General features: G+C 50.3%; 1 protein-coding gene across 2 annotated transcripts in view; it reads right to left on the bottom strand.

The window, feature by feature from the left end:
* The window catches only part of Pemt (phosphatidylethanolamine N-methyltransferase), a 77,160-nt gene that overhangs the window by 46,144 nt on the left and 13,169 nt on the right, over window positions 1-17,847 (bottom strand). The gene's annotated exons all lie outside the window — the stretch shown is intronic.

Genomic DNA, 17,847 nt, shown 5'->3' with positions numbered 1-17,847 from the left:
AACTGAGAGGCCCAGATGCTGAGAGGCCCCCCATAACAACATGCAATCCTGATGGGCCTGTTTCTTTTATGGAAATGTGTGTGACCCACAATTAACAAGAGACCAGGCCATGCCGTCATTATTTCTTTCTAAATATCCTGCTGCCATTTTGGCATGGAGACCAAAGGTCTAAAATTAGCACCTCACACCTCGTTTTCCAAGCTCCCAGTGGAAGAGGTGTAAATCCACCTGAGAACATTGTCTTCTGAACAGAGAACATGCTGCTCCCCCTGAGGCCTCTTCGCTCAGCTCGGTTGGTCTGGGCAACACTGTCATAGTCTCTAGCTGGAGCAGCCCAGCTCCTTCCTTAGCTCCCAGAATCCCCTGCTATAACCCTCCCTGCCAGGGAAACACTTGAGTGTGAAGAGCACCTGTCCAGCTGGAGGTTCAGAAGGTTTTTACGTACTGTATTCTCTGCAGACCTAGTACCAAAGGCCAGAACGGAGCTAAAGTTACTGCCTCTCGATCCAGGAACAAAGTCAGAAACAAAGACAAAAAATAGGTACAGAACAGGACCCCTCACAGCTCAGAAGCTTGCACCCCCCAGCCCAGGAAAGGAGGCTCAGCTGCCCCTTCTACTCATTACTTACCTGTCACCAGGCCAGCAGGTAGGAACAGAACATACTCTTAAGGTGGCTACCCTAGGCTAGGCTGTGGACATATAAGACCGCGCACATCAGGACTCCTGGGCTTCTCACCTGCCAATGATGCTCCCTGCCGCCTTGGGAAGGCTCTGAGGACTCAAGAAACTGAAGAAAAAAGGGGAACATTCATGGGCACCCATCATCAACAACCATGTGGGTCCCCTGGTAGGCTGCTGGTCCCTTTGGTTCAGAGAAACACCTCAGATGAAATTACAGGCCAGTCCCTCACTCTAGAACACCAATGTCCTTTCAGCACACCGAGGAGCCTCATGTCTACCCGACTTCCAGTACCAGACTGACCCAGACACCTCCTAGATCCTCATGCATGGCCACCTCCCTGAAGAGCCACTTACAGAGATGTTAGATCACTCACACAATTGTTCAAATGATACCAGAGAGTCAAGCATAGATAACTCTCCTTGATTTCCCCTGCCACCTGCTGCCATCTTGAAAAAGCCATCTCCTGGCCATGATAGGTGAACACACTGCATCTCGTAAGCACTCGTCCCTCCCTCCCATCCGGCACACACCTAGGCAGCAGGTGAGGAGCACCAGAGCGAGTGTCTAAAGCAGATTTGAGTGTGGGCTTTGGATCTGTGGCCTGGAGGAGTCAGGCAGAAACCAGAGCAGGACCTTGTGGAGTGGACCTTGAGGCTATCAGAGACAGGTGTCCTCAGCCCCGCCTCTGTTCTCCCTTCTATCTACACTGTTTCTCTCCAAAGTACCTCACCCTGAGGAGGCTAGGTTTCAGAGGAAAGGAGGCATCCAGCCTCTGGAGCCGCGGGCTGTGAAGTCCGACCCTTTACCCGTCAGCAAACAGGGTGAAGTTGTTGACAGTCCACAAAGGAGCAACAGATGTCAATACACCACTGTTTATAAATTTCCCAACCACATCCTGCCTGCTTCAGGAAAAACTGTCAGCTTCAGAGGCATCAATACTACATTTTAAGCACACTCCAACTCCACTGGCAGGGTGGAGCAGCTTGCTTCCCCTGGTTCTGGCCACGTTCAAAGCCAACAGACATGTGCTAAGTCTCGGGGGCCCTCTACCAAAGAGCCCTTGAACTGTAGAGTCTCACCAATAACAGCCAGTGAGGTTTCGCCAGACTTTTTAAAATACATACAACACCGAGTGAAAGGCCAGGGAGGAAGGGCACAAAGTTTCCATGTGTTCACAAGTGCATGCACCCACCCTCAGGCCTCACCCTCTCTGAGAGCAGATGATGCCCACACGGGAGCCACAGATGGCAGGCTAGGATCAACTCTAGGCACCAGGCTAAGGGAAAAGACCTAAGAGTTCAGAGGCAAATGGACCTGGGCAGACCACGGGCTCCCCAGAGCATGGCCGGGCCCTGGTCAGCTTCACTTCCCTAAAACTTCAAGCTGGCCACTGAAACTCAGTACAGCCCACTGCCCAAAAGAAAGGCTTGGAGAAGGTACCCAAGGCATCAGACTCCCTGGCCATGCTGGCGCTGCTAAGGGCAAATCCCGCCTCCTGCTGGCTCCCAGTGCGCCTCTAAACACTTGCAGGGGCTCTGAAGCATCTTGTCTCTCCTAGCAGACGCCAGATGAATCCCATAAAGCAGAGGAAGTTGAGAAGGTGAGGGGCACACTTTGGCTGACCAGAAAGACTCCTACGGCAGGCCCTCTGGTGCTAATGAGGAACCAGATCCGCAGGGACAGTCCAGTGGCACTGTGGCAATACCACGGGCTCTCATCTTCAGCCAAAGAGCAGGATGGGGAGAGAACAAGATCACAGATCCTGAAGACCCCAGGGGGTCAAGGGAGGCATAATTTACCTCTGATGCCCAAGCCCTCCCCTACCTCCCCTAACCCCTTTCCTTCCATACTTCTACCCTTGCAGTCACAGAAGCCCCTCCCTGACCTCTAAGCAGCCTGCTGCAGGCCCAGGCTACCTGCCCAGCTAAGACACAGTCAGCTAGAGCCATGCTGCTTTCTCAGCTTCCCTAAGTGGGTCAAGCACAAGCCCAACCAGTTATCTTACACTAGGCTCTGAAACTTTTGTTTCTTGGTCCCATGGTTTATTATAAGAAGCGAGGAGCCTACAAAAGCACACGCATTAAAGAGGAGGGAAACGGAAATGAGACGTGGAAGATGAAACGCTGGTACCCACAGAGCAAGGCAAGAGGCTGGCCAGATAGCTGGCAGCTTCACAGGCTCATTTTGCTTTGAACTCAGTGGCCAGGGAGGCCAATCAGCAGACTCCCCAGATAGGCTGACTTCCTGTTCATGTCTGATAGCCACAACTCCTACCAGAACGGTGTTTTCCATGGGGAAATGTCCAGGAAATGGGCACTGGATGAGCAAAACCATGAGCCAGACTCAGACTGCACGCACATTCCCAGCCTGTGGGCCAGAGCAAGACTGCCTAGACAAGTAAGCACAGTAAGAAACAGCTAGAGGATGTCAGTAGGAGAACAATGGACGAACACAAGTCTTCACAGAGAGCTAAAGGAGACAGGGCAGGACGGCACGCAGCAACAGGTAACATCTTAGAGAAAGTTCTGGCTACCGGACTGTGGAATGGCAAGGTGAGCTAAGAGCCAGCCCTGCTCCTCCAGAGGGTTTGCAGGGAAAATGGTACCTCAGATGGCAAGAGAGAGCCAAAAACCCAGCCAAGGGATCAGCCAGGTTGGCCAATCAACAGAGATGGAACAGTACCTAGTGGACAGGGCCAGGAACCAGAGGCCCAAATGATTGACACTGTAGTCGGCTTCTTGCTGGGAGACAAGTAGAGCAATAGGAGGCGCTGGCTAGACTGGAGGATGAGCATGAGAACAAATTGGTACCCAGCTGGACAAAGAGCAAAAGTGACTTCTTACCCTCCTGGTCCTTGCATCCTTCACACAACAGGATAAACCACCCCTCAAAAATAGTAACCTATGTGTCTCGCCCTTGGCACAAATAATCTGATTCTCAACACCAAACAAACACCCAGGTAGAGTCATCTGAGGAAGAAATGAGGCCCTGAAAAGGCAGAGAACTTCCCCAAATATATACAGAAAATCAGCAACAGATGCAGTCGCAAATGTCTGCCCAGTCTACCAGAGCCCACAGCCCTACCTGCTACTACATGGGGCCCAGAAGGCTGGGAGGAATACCAGAAAGAAGAGGCCACAGAACCCACAGTGGAAGAGGGAAATCAACACAAATGTCAGTGCTGGTGACCAAGTGGACCAGTGAGGGAAAGTGCCACAGACCCAGTGACTGGTGAATGGTCTCACGGTGCCTATGACTCCCCATATAACCAGCCAGCTGGTCGACACTGTTCCCACGTCAATGACAGGCGCAAGGCTCCTCCACCCACTACGTCGACGAAGCTCCACCTTGCCCTTCCCTGCACGCTGCCCATAACTGCCTTCCAATCCAGCCTGGCGTGTGTCAGATGCGACAAGGAAGTGCTCAGACCCCTTGGGTGCTTTTTTGTCCACGTTCTCCCTCACTTCCCTGCCCTCCCTCTGAACCCTTATTTCTCTTATTTGTTTTCAGGGCCCAGAGGATCCCATGGGATCATTAGGACCCATGTACCCCAGTCACCTTTCCTAGGTGTCTTAGGGTTTTATTGCTGTGAAAAGACACCATGACATGGCAACTCTCACAAAGAAAACATTTCGTTGAAGTGGTGGCTCACAGTTTCAGAGGTCCAGTCCATCACCGTCATGATGGGAGCATGGCAGCGTGCAGGCAGACGTGGAGCCGACTACATCTTTACCAAAAGGCAGAAAGAAGTCAACTGACTGTCACGCTGCGGGAAACTTGATAAAGAGACCTCAAAGCCTGCCCCCACGGTGACAACAAGGCCACACCTCCTAATAGTGCCACGCTCTTTTGGGGCCATTTTCTTTCAAACCACACACTAGGCACCAGTGGAACAGGACAAATGATGTTCACAGCTGCCCCTGCCAAGCCGGAGCCTGCCCAGCACTGTCCTGAGTACTCACCTCAGGGTGTTATTTCATTACCTTTCACCACAGGCTAGACAGGGTGTTGGGTAGCTGTTTCCTCCAAGATTAAAACCTTCCATCTTGGAGGGACACCCCTTCACTCCTGAGACACAGGATGTGCCGGGAGGTGAAACAGTGGGATATTTTAAGACAGATGTTTCCAGGGAGGTGAGTCAGCAAGATGTTCTGAGAGGAGGTGAACCATTCCACCCTGTAGGGAAGATCCTCAAGTTCAGGCTAGGCCACTCCCTCCCTACGTGGATATATGTAAGGATTGCTAAGAGATACCCTCAGACAAGCTGGGGGCTTTAGAAGAGGCTCGGACCAGCAGAGCTTCCGGGAAGAGTCAGGACAAGATGAAAAACCTAAAAGGAACAGTGACTAGCCAGACTGCCTGAAAAACACTCAGACCACCTGAGCTGCCTAGGAAGGATGCTCTTCACCTGCTGCGCTGCCTGCAGGCTGGGCAGTATGTTCCAGGTTCCCGGCTTTCAGGAGCTGTCACTCAGGCTGCGGTGGGCTTGATGATGCAGCTGTCTTTGAGTTATTTCTGCTCCTTCACCCATATTCTTGTAAGCAACCCCAAGAAAACGTACTGGTTCACCAAGTTGGGTACCAGTGTTGTAGAACATTGGCACAGTACTTTTATCTGTCATCAGTTCCCTCTCCAGTGTGAGCAGCTATCTGTTCATGCCTCCCCAGGAATAATGTCACACAATACGGGGATGGGGAGAGCTTCCGCTGATGCTGGTTCACGGGGAAGGAAACCAAGGCACAGTTACCAGGCTCCAGCTCCAGCCTTGCTGGCAGCTACTCAGAAAACAACACCCAAGACCCATGAGTAGGTCACAGGGTGGGTGCCCAGTGAGCGCACTCTACAGAAGTCTATGTGGATCCTACAGGCAAGAGGATGGGCCAGTCCTGGGGAAACCAGAGAGCTGCCAACCGTGAGAGAGAGACCAGAGGCAAGAAGAGAGAGTTCGGCACAGCAACTGCAATGCAGGTCTGGGTACCCTTCTCACCAAGACCTTCTTTGTCTTGCAGCAACATGCCAGACCGCTCCCCCTACCCCTACTTACAGAGGAGAAAACTCAAGGCTCTGAGAAGCCAGGAGTCCTGCCCAGGCCCAAGTACTAAGAAGCAGGAGGGAAACAATGGGCCTGAGTATGCTCAGAGGCCCAGTGAAGCGGAAAGACAGGACTACACCAAGCAGCTAAGGGTGGCCAGGAAAGATGGCAGACTGGAAGACACAGAAGTTATCACTTCCACGTGACCACCTTAGGAGGCTGTAACATGTGCAGTCCTGCCCACAGGAAGACCTACATGTACTCAAAACATTGACACATGCTAGCACACACCAGCCCAGAAATAAAACCGCATAGAAATCCCTACAGGGCTGCAGGGCACATGTGGTCCCACCCAGGCTCTAGCAGAAATTGGTGACAGCAGGGCCTAATACTCGGCATATCTGGGCCAGGCCAGGCCACGTTGCCACCCCAGGCTATGTCTCTACCCTTCTTCAGCACGGCACACCACCTCTCAGATTGTACAGGAGTGTGCGCTGCACTGCGGCTGTGGATATAAATAAGGGCAGGTGGAGGAGAGAACAGGAGAAGGCAGGCCCAGTTCCACACTAGCATGGATGACACAGGCCTGTCAAGGAACTTCTCTGACCCTATATGTGAGCTGCACCTTCTGGAGGCAGCCAATGTAATAGGATATAAAAGAAGGATGGGTTTATTGCAAGCTTGTCCCCACTATCACTGGCAAGTTTATCTATTCTGCCGCTATGGCATTACCTCACTAATACTGGAACCAACTTTACTGGGGACTCCAACATAGACTTGAGACCAGCAGCTCCCAAGAATCCCCCAGGCCTCCAGCACCATACTGGGACAGCTGAGACATCCAGTCTCGTGGACTGAACAACCAGACTCCTGGCCTCTCCAGTGTGAGACAGCTGTTGTTTGACTACCTGGATCACATCCTGTAAGCCAGTCTAATAAATCCCCTTAAATATATATCAGCTTTGTCCCTTGAGAATATGCCAGGGACACAAAAGGGGTCATTATGGTGTAAGTATCATGACAGCATTGTGGTTGTGGGGGTGGGGAGCCACTGATCCCATCCTTCCCCATTGTACTGGTTAGGTTTTGTCAACACAAATAAGCCACTAAAAAAAAGGGAACCTCAGTCGGCGGTGGTGGCGCATGCCTTTAATCCCAGCACTCGATTTCTGTGAGTTCAAGGCCAGCATGGTCTACAAGAGCTAGTTCCAGGACAGGAACCAAAAAGCTACAGAGAAACCCTGTCTCAAAAAATCAAAAAAAAAAAAAAAAGGAACCTCAACTGAGGAAATGCCTCCATCAGGCTGGCCTGTGGGAATGTCTGTGGGGCATTTTCTTGATTAATGATTGATATAGGAGGGCCCAGCCCACTGTGGGTGGTGCTACACTTAGGCTGGTGGTCCTGGATTGTACAAGAAAGGCAGCTAAACAAAGCTTAGGGAGCAAGCCAGTGAGTAGCATTCCTCCATGGTCTCTGCTTCAGTCCTGCCTAGAGCTCCTGCTATGGTTTCCCTCAATGACTGACCGTGACCTGTATGCTGTAGGAGCTACTTCCGCGGCACCTGTAAGCAAAATAATCCCTTTCCTCCCCAAGTTGCTTTTGGTCAGTGTTTATCACAGCACTAGAAACCTAAGTAGGATACCCATCTATGTAGCTGCTTTACCCCACTCCCTTCCAGGCTGAGACCCCTTGGCCCTACCCTAATTAGGGCTTCTGGTGGTTTGAATAGTCATGGCCCTCAAAGGCTCAGGTATTTGAATGCCTGGCCCATAGGGTGTGGCATTATTAGGAGATGAGGCCAGTAGGAGGTGTGCTCCTGTTGAAATAGGTGTGGCTTTGTCGGAGTAAGTCAGGTGGGCAGGGTGGAGGGATGGAGGAGTTAGGGGGATGGGGGTGGGGAGATGGGGGAGTAGGGAATGGGCTTTGAGTTCTCAGAAGCTCAAGTCTGGCCAGTGTGTCTCAGTCTTCCTTCTGCTTCCTGCAGACCAAAATGTAGAACTCTCAGCTCCTTCTCCAGCACCATGTCTGTCTGCATGCTGCCTTGTTTACCGCCATGAGAATAATGGACTAAACCTCTGAACCATAAGCCAGCCCCAATTAAATGTCTTCCTTCATAAAACAGTATGTTGGCACACGCCTTTAATCCCAGCACTCTGAAGACAGAGGCAGGAGAATCTCTGGGTTTGAGTCCAGCCCAGTTTACAGAGTGAGTTCCAGGACAGCCAGGGCTACACACAGAGAAACCTGTCTTGAAAACAAACAAGCAAGCAGTAGATGGGTCTGCAGAGAACACCCCCTCGCTAATCCCTCCACTTCTCTCACCATCACTGAGTACTGCTGTCTGGGGGACAGCAGCGCAGGGCTCAAAGGGAATCCACAGAGCCGCACAGACTGTGGGGGAGGAGGAAGGGAAAAGACACTCATACACTCTCTTGATGGTTTCCTTCAGACCTTTTCTTTATTCTTCCTTTGCATTCTCTATTCTTTTTTTTTTTTTTCCGAGACAGGGTTTCTCTGTAGCTTTGGAGCCTGTTCTGGAACTAGCTCTTGTAAACCAGGCTGGCCTCGAACTCACAGAGATCCGCCTGCCTCTGCCTCCTGAGTGCTGGGATTAAAGACGTGCGCTACCACCGTCCAGCCACATTCTCTATTCTTTATTTTCCTGGTGATTTCCTTCTCTCATTTTTGATGAGATATATGCCTTCTAACTCCTTCTAATTCTCTTTATTCTTTCCCTTACAGCTTATACACCCCAGCAAAATCTTTCAGGCAGTATAAAAATTACAATGTGGTTACATTCTATTTTTCAAGCAAATGATTACAATGAATACAAGTAAAAACCAGCATGTTTTCCATATCCCTCACATGATTAAACATTTTACATATTACAGGTGAAAAACAAATCATCCCAAGAACCCGCATACATTCATACCCAAGCAACTTGTTATAGATTAACACTGTGTAAGCAAACAAGATACTCTTTTACTGGCAGGCTGCATTTTGCAGTTACAAAGAAAGGATCAATCGCTTTATTACTTATCTTGAAAGGGAATCTTACAAGGAATTACAAATTTAAACTTTTATATATGAAAAAGAATCACTCAGCTCTAATTTAAACCATTAGAGTACATACCCAATCATCAATAGTGTTTTCTCTTTTTTTTTTTTTTGTATCAGGAGATTGAGGGCAGAATGTATAAGGAATTAATCATCACCTTTACTCATCAACCAATCCTAGCAAGAAAGGTTCATCAGTTAATGATAACTGGGCTGCTTTGTTCTTGTTCCCTGACCTTAACGAGTTTCTCATTCAAATATGTGCCTTTCTAAAACTTTAGATTGCCTTCTTCGCTTTTCACCTCAAAGTTATTTGACAAAAACATTGTAGTCTAAGTTATTTTCAAAGCTTTGTTTCAGTTATGATGCACTCCAAAACCTTTGAACACATCTCCTAATATGAAGGTTAAAAGAATGTAAGCTAGTTGGGCTACTGGGACTCAACTGTTTTTCTTAATCATTAACCTGAGTCACAATCTAGACAGTTCCTCAACAGAAACCCATGTGTTCTATCTGTGTGACGCTTCCTTGTTCATATTTTATCATCAAAACTCTATTTAAGGTAACATTATTGTTATCAATTAAACAATGCAACTTAAAAGAAATCATCATCATAATAGTCAACAGGTAAATGTCCAGTAGAATGGGATGTTTCCACATTACAGGCAGTGGGGAATCTCCCCACACCCGTTCACACCATGCCAGATACCAGAGAAAGATGGCAGTGGCAAACATGTAAAGGCACAGCAGAAACAAAAGACATTGTGGAGTCTGTGGTCTCAGAGCCTTTCCTTTCTGAGATTCATCCATCAGGGATTCATCTCCTGGTGGACTGATACCCTGAAGTCAACTGCCATCTGCTGCTCCTCTGACATGACCACCGGCAATTTGGGATGACATCCAATGTCAACTTTCAACCTCCACCTGCACATGCACACACCTGCACACACCTGCACACACACAAAGCCCCTGGGTTCACTCTTCAGAGAGGGAACAGGAGGAAGGAGTGGGAGAGGGGAAGAGGAGAGGAAAGAGAGAAGGGAAGGAGCCATTGCAGGAAAACAGCCTGGTCTGCCAGGGATACAGATAAACAGTCCTGTGTCCCTGAGTTCATCTATATCAAACCACACGGCCAAGCATCCTATCCTCCATCTTTCAGGTATATTGATATTATCCATGCTTTGCTGTAGGATAGCCTTGAAACAACAAACTATTCAAATACACCAAAATAGCCAGTATCAAAGTAATTGTGGAGGAAGATGTCTCTGTCCCACCCAGTTAGCATACTCTAAGTGAAGCCAGGGCCTAGCCATGGCACGAACTGCTACCGGGACAACCTTCACTCGGCAAGTTTGCCCAGCCTTCCTTCCTTTTATTCGTTGCTGTTGTCTCTATGCCATCCTGGCAGAGACTGTGAGTTCACCCTCTGTGAGACGCTGTGCTGGACACTTCATCCCAGGTTGCTGGGGCGCTGGGTTCTAAAGCAGCCCTGGTGCTGGAGCCACCAGCACAGCTGCCATGGGTGGGTGGGGTCAGTTAGGAGAATAGGCTGCTTCCAACTACACACACATCTCCTGCCTAGCTCAGAAGAGCTTACACACTCAAATGCCCTGAGACATCCCGCACTACAGCCAACACTGAGGGGCAAATGGTGCAGCTGCGTCACTGCTAATGGAAGCGGTCATCCTCAGCCCAGCCTGAGGCTGGGCCTATGTTGGTTCTGAAGGAAGGCATCATGAGTACAGCCGAGACAGAACCAGGGGAGACTGAGGAGTGCCTGGCGCTTGCTGAGCTTTCTCCTGAGGTTCTGGGAGCTGTGTGATGAGTACATCTGGCTATCCTGCTTCTCTTCTGGTAGCCAAGCTTACCTACCCAGTCAAGTGCTCACTCCAGGAGAGCAGGGTAAGATGCCAAGACAATCCATCATAGGTCAGGCGTGGGTAAAACGCAGGTTTCCACAGCTAGATGAGACCTCAGTGCATATACCTCACCAGACCAATGGAGTCAGCAAGGGCAGCACCAGACTACAAAGCTAGGCTGCCCCCTATAGGATGCATAGGGTAAGCTTCTCTGGCACCTGAGAGGCTCCTCACACGGAAAGAAAAGAGGGAGAGGGAACTCATAATAGTTGGTTGCTTCAACGTTGCAAAATGAGACTTTGGGTGATTGCTCGGGTAGCTAATTATCTCTGTCATGTATCGCTCACTTTGGAAGCTACTTGATTGTACTTCCTGCCTGCTCAAGTAATATTATCTCCCTTCTCAGGCCCTCGATAGGATTGAAGATTAGATAGTCATAGTTACTGTCCATTTTTTTTTTTTTTGGTTTTTTGAGACAGGGTTTCTCTGTAGCTTTGGTGCATGTCCCAGAACTAGCTCTTGTAGACCAGGCTGGCCTCGAACTTCCAGAGATCTGCCTGCCTCTGCCTCCCGAGTGCTGGGATTAAAGGTGTGAGCCACCACCGCCCTGCTAGTTACCGTCTTCTTATGATCTAGCCAAGCCATTTCCTATACAAGACTTAGACTCCATAGGATAGAATATTTATTAAAACATTTAGCATATGTTCCTTGCTTAATATTGTTTATGCTATTGTAATTCTAATCTTATACTTAATATCTGTTCCTAGTTCCTAGTGTAAATTTTTTTGTATTGGGTTTAGAACTCTGTTACTTAAACAAAAGGGGGAGGTGCTGCGGGAGCTCCTTCTGCTCCTTCAGCCAATGGCCTTTAAGATACCAGCCCACTTGGGTGTAGTCTCTTTTGCTTTAAAAAGCAGAGGTAGCCCTGTGCTAGCTCTCTTGCTTCTGGCTACTAGACTCCTTTCCTGGTCGTGCAGAGGTCTGTTGTCTAGGACGGTGATTTGTAAGTTTTTCCCTTTAAATAAATAACCCTTTTATTAATTATAAAGAAAAGAGGGAGAGAGCAGGCTGGAATCTGAGGGAGAGAGCAGGCTGGAATCTGAGGGAGAGAGCAGGCTGGAATCTGAGGGAGAGAGCAGGCTGGAATCTGAAAACAGAAGAAAGGCACTGAGAACAGAGGGGCCAGGGCCCTTGCTGGCCACCGCCAGAACAAAGCACACCCTTACCACCCTGTGACCCACTCCAGTTCTAAGGAACTTCCTCACAGTCACCTCCCTCCAGCCCGACTATCACCTCTTCCCCCTCCCCCTCACCTCTTCTCCCTTGACTGTCACCTCCTCCCCCTCTCCTCTCCCTCACCCTCTTCTCCTTCCTCCCCCTCACCTCCTCCCCTTTGACTGTCACCCCCCTCCCCCACCCTCACCCCCTCCCCCACCCTCACCCCCTCCCTCACCCTTACCCCCTCCCTCACCATTACCCCCTTCCCCACTGTCACTGTCTCCCTCACTGTCACTTCTTCCCCCATTTTGACTTCCACTTTCCTTACTGTCACCTGTCTCCCGCCTTCCCTTCTGCCATTCTCTCCTCTTCTTCCTTGGGGATCAGGGAAGCAAGCCTCTAGCCCACAGTGCCACCTACTGTCCAGCAGCCCTAAACTTCTTCCAAGGCACCTGTGCCATCAGGCCCAGGCCCAGGATGCAAATATCCCGCTGTGTACAGCACAGAGAGTTCTTCCCAAGTCCTGAAAACGGGAAAGACCTTTCTCAAACTAGCTCCCCAGACACAGCGACCATTGTCTCGGGCCGCCGGGAGGCCTCTGGACTGCAGATAGCCACCTTCAGATGGTATCTGCCTGCAGCTGGACTTACTCTGCAGTGGTTGTGAAGCGTGGTGGCCTGTGGGTAGCTGGTCTAAGCAAGGGTCAGAAGGGTCAGGGTATGCCCCTCCCCCTTTGGGGAAGGACAACTGCTCCCTGACCTCAGGAAGTGGCTGGATCTACAGCAACAAGACTACATGGAAGGGACCTGTGAGAGCTTTGTCCCGCCACACCACTTGTCCTGACCATGGTCTTTATATTATTATTATTACTATTACTATTATTACTATTACCATTATTAGAGACAGGGTCTCATTATGTACCTTAGATTGTTCTACAACTCACTGTATAGACTAGGCTGTTCTTCTTGAACTCACAGAGATCAACCTGCCTATGCCTCCCAAGTGCTGGGAATTAAGGCATGTGCCACTATATCCAGTTATGAGATTTTGTTTTATCTTTTATTTCTTTTTTTTTTTTTTTTTTGGTTTTTCGAGACAGGGTTTCTCTGTGGTTTTGGAGCCTGTCCTGGAACTAGCTCTTGTAGACCTGGCTGGTCTCGAACTCACAGAGATCCGCCTGCCTCTGCCTCCCGAGTGCTGGGATTAAAGGCGTGCGCCACCACCGCCCGGCTTATTTCATTTTTTTAATGTGTACATTTGTTTGTGTGACGGTGTTGGATCCCCTGGAACTGAGTTGTAAGCTGCCATGTGGGTGCTGGGAATTGAACCCACATCCTCTGGAAGAACAGCCAGTGCTCTTAACTATTGAGCTCTCTCTCTAGCCCCCTGAAAAGGGTCTTAACAGCAGCCCATCCCCCCTCACTCCAGATCCAGGGCCCTGAGATGAACTATTTCAGGACCAGACTCTATGATCACAGTCGGCCCTAGTGTCCAAACAGGCTGTCTCCGCTGGCTGCTGGCTGTTGTTGACAATCCGTTCCATCTGGCCAAGGACACCAAAGCTTGTATGACATTTCCTCAAGCTCAAGGCCATTTCTGAGGTCTAGGCTCTGGCTTTCCAGGGCTCTGACCAAGAAAGCATGGCCACTGGAGCTTGCATGGAGCCATCTACCCCATCCCCCCGGGACCTGTCATAGACCTGTCAAAGTGAGTGCTTTACTCCCAGGTTTGCCAGAGGGAATGAGTGTGCACATAGGATGGATACAGAATGTGTTCACTGGATGCCATCATCACAGAAGGCAAGTGTTCATGAAAACATCAGCACTCCTCAGGCACTGACTATACAAGGCTCACCAGAGCACTGAAGGAGACAGGGGCTGGACCCCTCAGATGCAGACCACAGCAGCTGCTACCCAGAACACCATGGGGCAGGTTGCAGACAACGTGGAAAAGCAAGCACTTTGGAGCACTCTGGGATACAGTCAGGAGCAGTGTGCTAGCAGTCACACTAAGAGACGCACGAGATACAGAGTGGGCGTTCAGACTACTGTGGCCACTGTCCACTGTGTTCCTGACCTCAGCTGGGCAGGGGCTAGGGCTGCTGATCACGCTACAGTGGACTCTGTAGCTGACCCCAAATGCCTGCAATCTAGAGTCAGAAAAGGCAGGTCGAGAGGGGGAAGGATCAGGGAGGTGAGCTGACAAAGGTCACCACAGGCCACAGGGACAAAAGTCTTCTAGAAACCATGGAAAAGCAGGGACTATACATCCAGTAAGGGCCCAGGGTAACCAAGGATGTGGGTGAAAAAAAAAAAAAGAGACTCTTGATACAAAAGTCCCTGGCCAGGCTGAGAACTGTACTTCTGCCCTCCCTGTCAGTAATCCTGAGCCTGTGACACCCACCAGCTTAGAAGCTAGAGCAGCACAAGTGCCTGCAACAGACCCAGGTCTGACATTACCCAATGACTCCTACCAACAGCTGTAGTCGGTGAAGACAGACCCTGGTGTCCAGGCAGGAGATGGTGGTCAGGCCTCCCTCTGACACCTCCCCTACAGGGACAGGGAGAGAAGAGTATATTGAGAAAACCTTGGACCAGCCCCCTTGGGTCCTGAAGGCACCCAGATGGGCTGCAGGTGGGCTTTTAGACCTCTGAGCAGATTCTGGGTCACAGAGAGCCATACCTCACAGTGAGGGTGACACATGGTCCTTTGAGAGCATCCTGGCCCCTTCCTTCCTGCCCCACCACAGTTTTCATGAGCTTGACACTTCCTGCTGTCCCCAGACAGCCTCCTCTCTGTACAGAGGGACCTCCGTGCATATCTGCCAGCTTCAAAAATATGAGGGGTTGAAGAAACACATGCAGGGGCAGAACACCAGAAAGGCAGCGAGGAATCAGAAAAGCTGGCCCCCAGGAAAGGAAGACTCTGGTGAGAAAGTCCCCAGAGACCCAGCAGGAAGGGACTGAGAAGGCCTCATCTGGGCTGAACACAAGAGAACTCCTAGAGGCCTCAAGAACAAAGGTCCCCAAGGTGAGAGGAAACAAATCAGCTGTGAAGAAGCGAGGAAAAAGTAAGCAGAGGCCCAAGTGAGAGAGGGGGGACAGAGGGTTGAGATGAGTGTGGATCAGGAAGAATGGCTTCACCTGTCCAAATGCTGCAACCCGAAATGGTTCCACCCAGCCTAAGGCTGCCAACGTACTTCCTCCAGCTAAAGCCTAGGGGTTAGATGACAAACCCAAGAGCCAACCTGCGTCCCCAGGCTCAACCCAGGATAGCCACTCTACAACCGTAGGCACAGACCCACACTCAGCTCTGGTGGCTTCAACACTTGGTCCCCGCATGGTAGTGCTGCTTGGGAAGCCTAGGCAAACCAGCCATGCTAGAGAAAGTGTCATTCGGGCTGGACTTTGAGAATTTAGTCTCCTGGCACTTTCATTTGGTTCCCTCTGTTTCATGATGCGAGCTCTCAGCTTCCCGCTCCAGCTACTATGCTTGCCCCTTGTTGCCAAGCCTCCCATCACGATGGGCTCAGCTCTCTAGAACCAAATGTCAAATACACTCTGTCTTCTAAAAGTCGCTTTCGCTTGTGATATCTTATCAGAGCAACAGGCAAGAGACCAAAATGGCCTCTCCTGAAGCTCCATGGACATCACTGTCCCTGAGACAAGCCACGTTCATCCTTCACACCTTACCTTCCTCAGCTGCCCAGCTCAGCCAGCTGGCCACACAAGGTCCACAGAACTGGCACATTGCTGTTTCTGCAATTCTGCCAGGCTTTTTCTTGCCCCTTCTCCCACTTCCATGGCCCCAATTCTGCTGCAAGCCACCATCTGGGCCTCTACGCAGCCTGGCTGCCTCCCCACTGCCCTCACTATAAAACCGACTCAGGTCCTGCAACTTTTCCCCCAGAAACCTAGGGCCCTCTTATGTAAGTGTTGTTGCAGCCAGCCCTTCAGACAGACCTTCTCTGACTGCCCTTTCTGTCTCTCCCTCTTACCTGCTTTATCCCTGAGGGGTCAATTTATATCTTCACTCCCTTACTGCCCTTCCTAGGAGGCCACTGCACCAGGGCCAGACCCATACACTCTTACTGGTACCCTCAATAAGTATCTGAAGAATAAATCTCTTTGATATGGTTTGAACATGACTCCGATGTGTCCACTAAATTCGACGTGCCAAAGGCTTGGTTTCCAGCATGATGGTGTTGGAATCCTTAAGGGCAGGCGTGAGGTGGTTAACCATGGCAGACCCCCCCGGCACGGGAGTGGTGCTGGTCTCGGAGGACTGCTCTTTCTCTTATAAAGGGAAGCTACTCACACACACTTGGCCTCCTGTGCATGTGGCCATTTTTTTTTTCCTTTCTGCTTCCTTGTTATACTCTGATGTATCTAGGGGCCCTTGCCAGGATGCTGGCACCACACTGCTAGGCTCTTCCACAGATGATGAATTCAACATCTTTCTTCCTTCTCTACAGTTCTCAGCACCAGTTATTCTGCTTAAGCAGTGGCTCTCCGCCTTCCTAATGCTGCGACCCTTTAATACAGTTCATGTCGTGGTGACCCCCAGCCGTACCATTATTGTCACTGCTACACTGTAACTGTAAGTTTGCCACTGTTATGAATCCTAATGTACATATCTGACATGCAAGACATCTGATATGCAACCTCTGTTCAACCCCTAATGGGGTCACAACCCACAGGTTGAGAACCACCGCATTAGAGCAACAGAAAGGGACTAAAACCTTCCTCCAACACATTTCCCAGGGTAAGAATGGCAGTACCTGGCAGCGCCACCTTGCAGAAATACCAGGCACATAGCCTGGGCACAGCGAGCCACACCCAGTGCTGCATGCAGTAAGATACTGCACTACTCTTCCAGCATCCGCGCGCTCACAGAAGCTTCCTGTCCCCACCAAGTTCAGAGCTAGGCTTCCAGCCTCCTGTCCTCCGGCCTCCAGGTGCTTCAGCTGAGCCAACCGCAACACTGTCATTTTTCTCATTCTGAACTGACTCTAAAGAGCTCACTCATTCTTCCACTAATGACTATACATACTTCCAAGGAATAATTCTTTTCAAAATGAGGCAAACAAAAAACTTATGACCAAAAAAAAAAAAAGGAACCATTTATAACAAAGGTACAGATACAGGGCAGTCACTTGTCTCCAAATCTGGGCTGTTTGGGCTGTTCCTATGATCCAAACTCAGCTTCAAAATTAAGTGTGCAAAGACACACTGCTTCAAGGGTCCCTGGAAAATGAACAAAGGGAACTTGGACATCACTAAGAGGATTCCCCAACACCCATTATGCATTTGGCCAGCTGTTCTCCCTGTGCTGGGCGCCCAGTCCACACTCAGGCAATTGCTAGTCAGCCTAGGCCTACCAGCAGCGAGAACACAGGCTCCGTCAGGCTATGGAGCCCAGCAGCCTCCTGCAGGAGAGTCCTGTGCGCACCACATCTAATGGAGAGTGGGTGAGGACAGCGGAATCTCCTGGCCAGGTCAGGAGCCCGTTTAATGCCCTGTACTGGTGTCCTCTGACTCCTTTAAAACAACGGAAACATTCTCTCATGGCTCAAATCAGTATTTGTCCCCTACAGGGTCCTGCAGCCTGGTGTGCTGGCTCCACAGCATAGAGAGTGCCCAGGGTGAGTGAGGAGTGAACATGGCAAGCTTAGGGCACAAGGCACCATGTGTGTGGTCTTGCCAGAAGGCTATCGGGAACCAGGGCCAGCATTGGCACACTCTAGCGGTACACTCCAAGGCCATGGTTTCTCAGGAGCAAGGGGAGGTCACACCTGCACAGTGGTCTTGGCTAACATGGACCCTTCCCAGCAGCCCTCTCCTAAGGCAGGTCCAGTGTGTTCAGGAGTGCAGGGACAAAACATTCAGAAGGTGGTGGCTCTGAGCCAAGCATCCCTGCCCCCAACCACTCTGCTATCCTCACCCCAGGTGGAAAAAAAGATCCAAGCCATAAACCAGATGAAAAGAATACGGTGTT

Source organism: Microtus oregoni, unplaced genomic scaffold (assembly GCF_018167655.1).
Source record: "Microtus oregoni isolate MIOR12 unplaced genomic scaffold, Mior012 000015F_ref0000493, whole genome shotgun sequence".
In the NCBI taxonomy this organism is placed as follows: domain Eukaryota; kingdom Metazoa; phylum Chordata; class Mammalia; order Rodentia; family Cricetidae; genus Microtus; species Microtus oregoni.
This window is presented reverse-complemented; position numbering and strand designations above follow the sequence as displayed.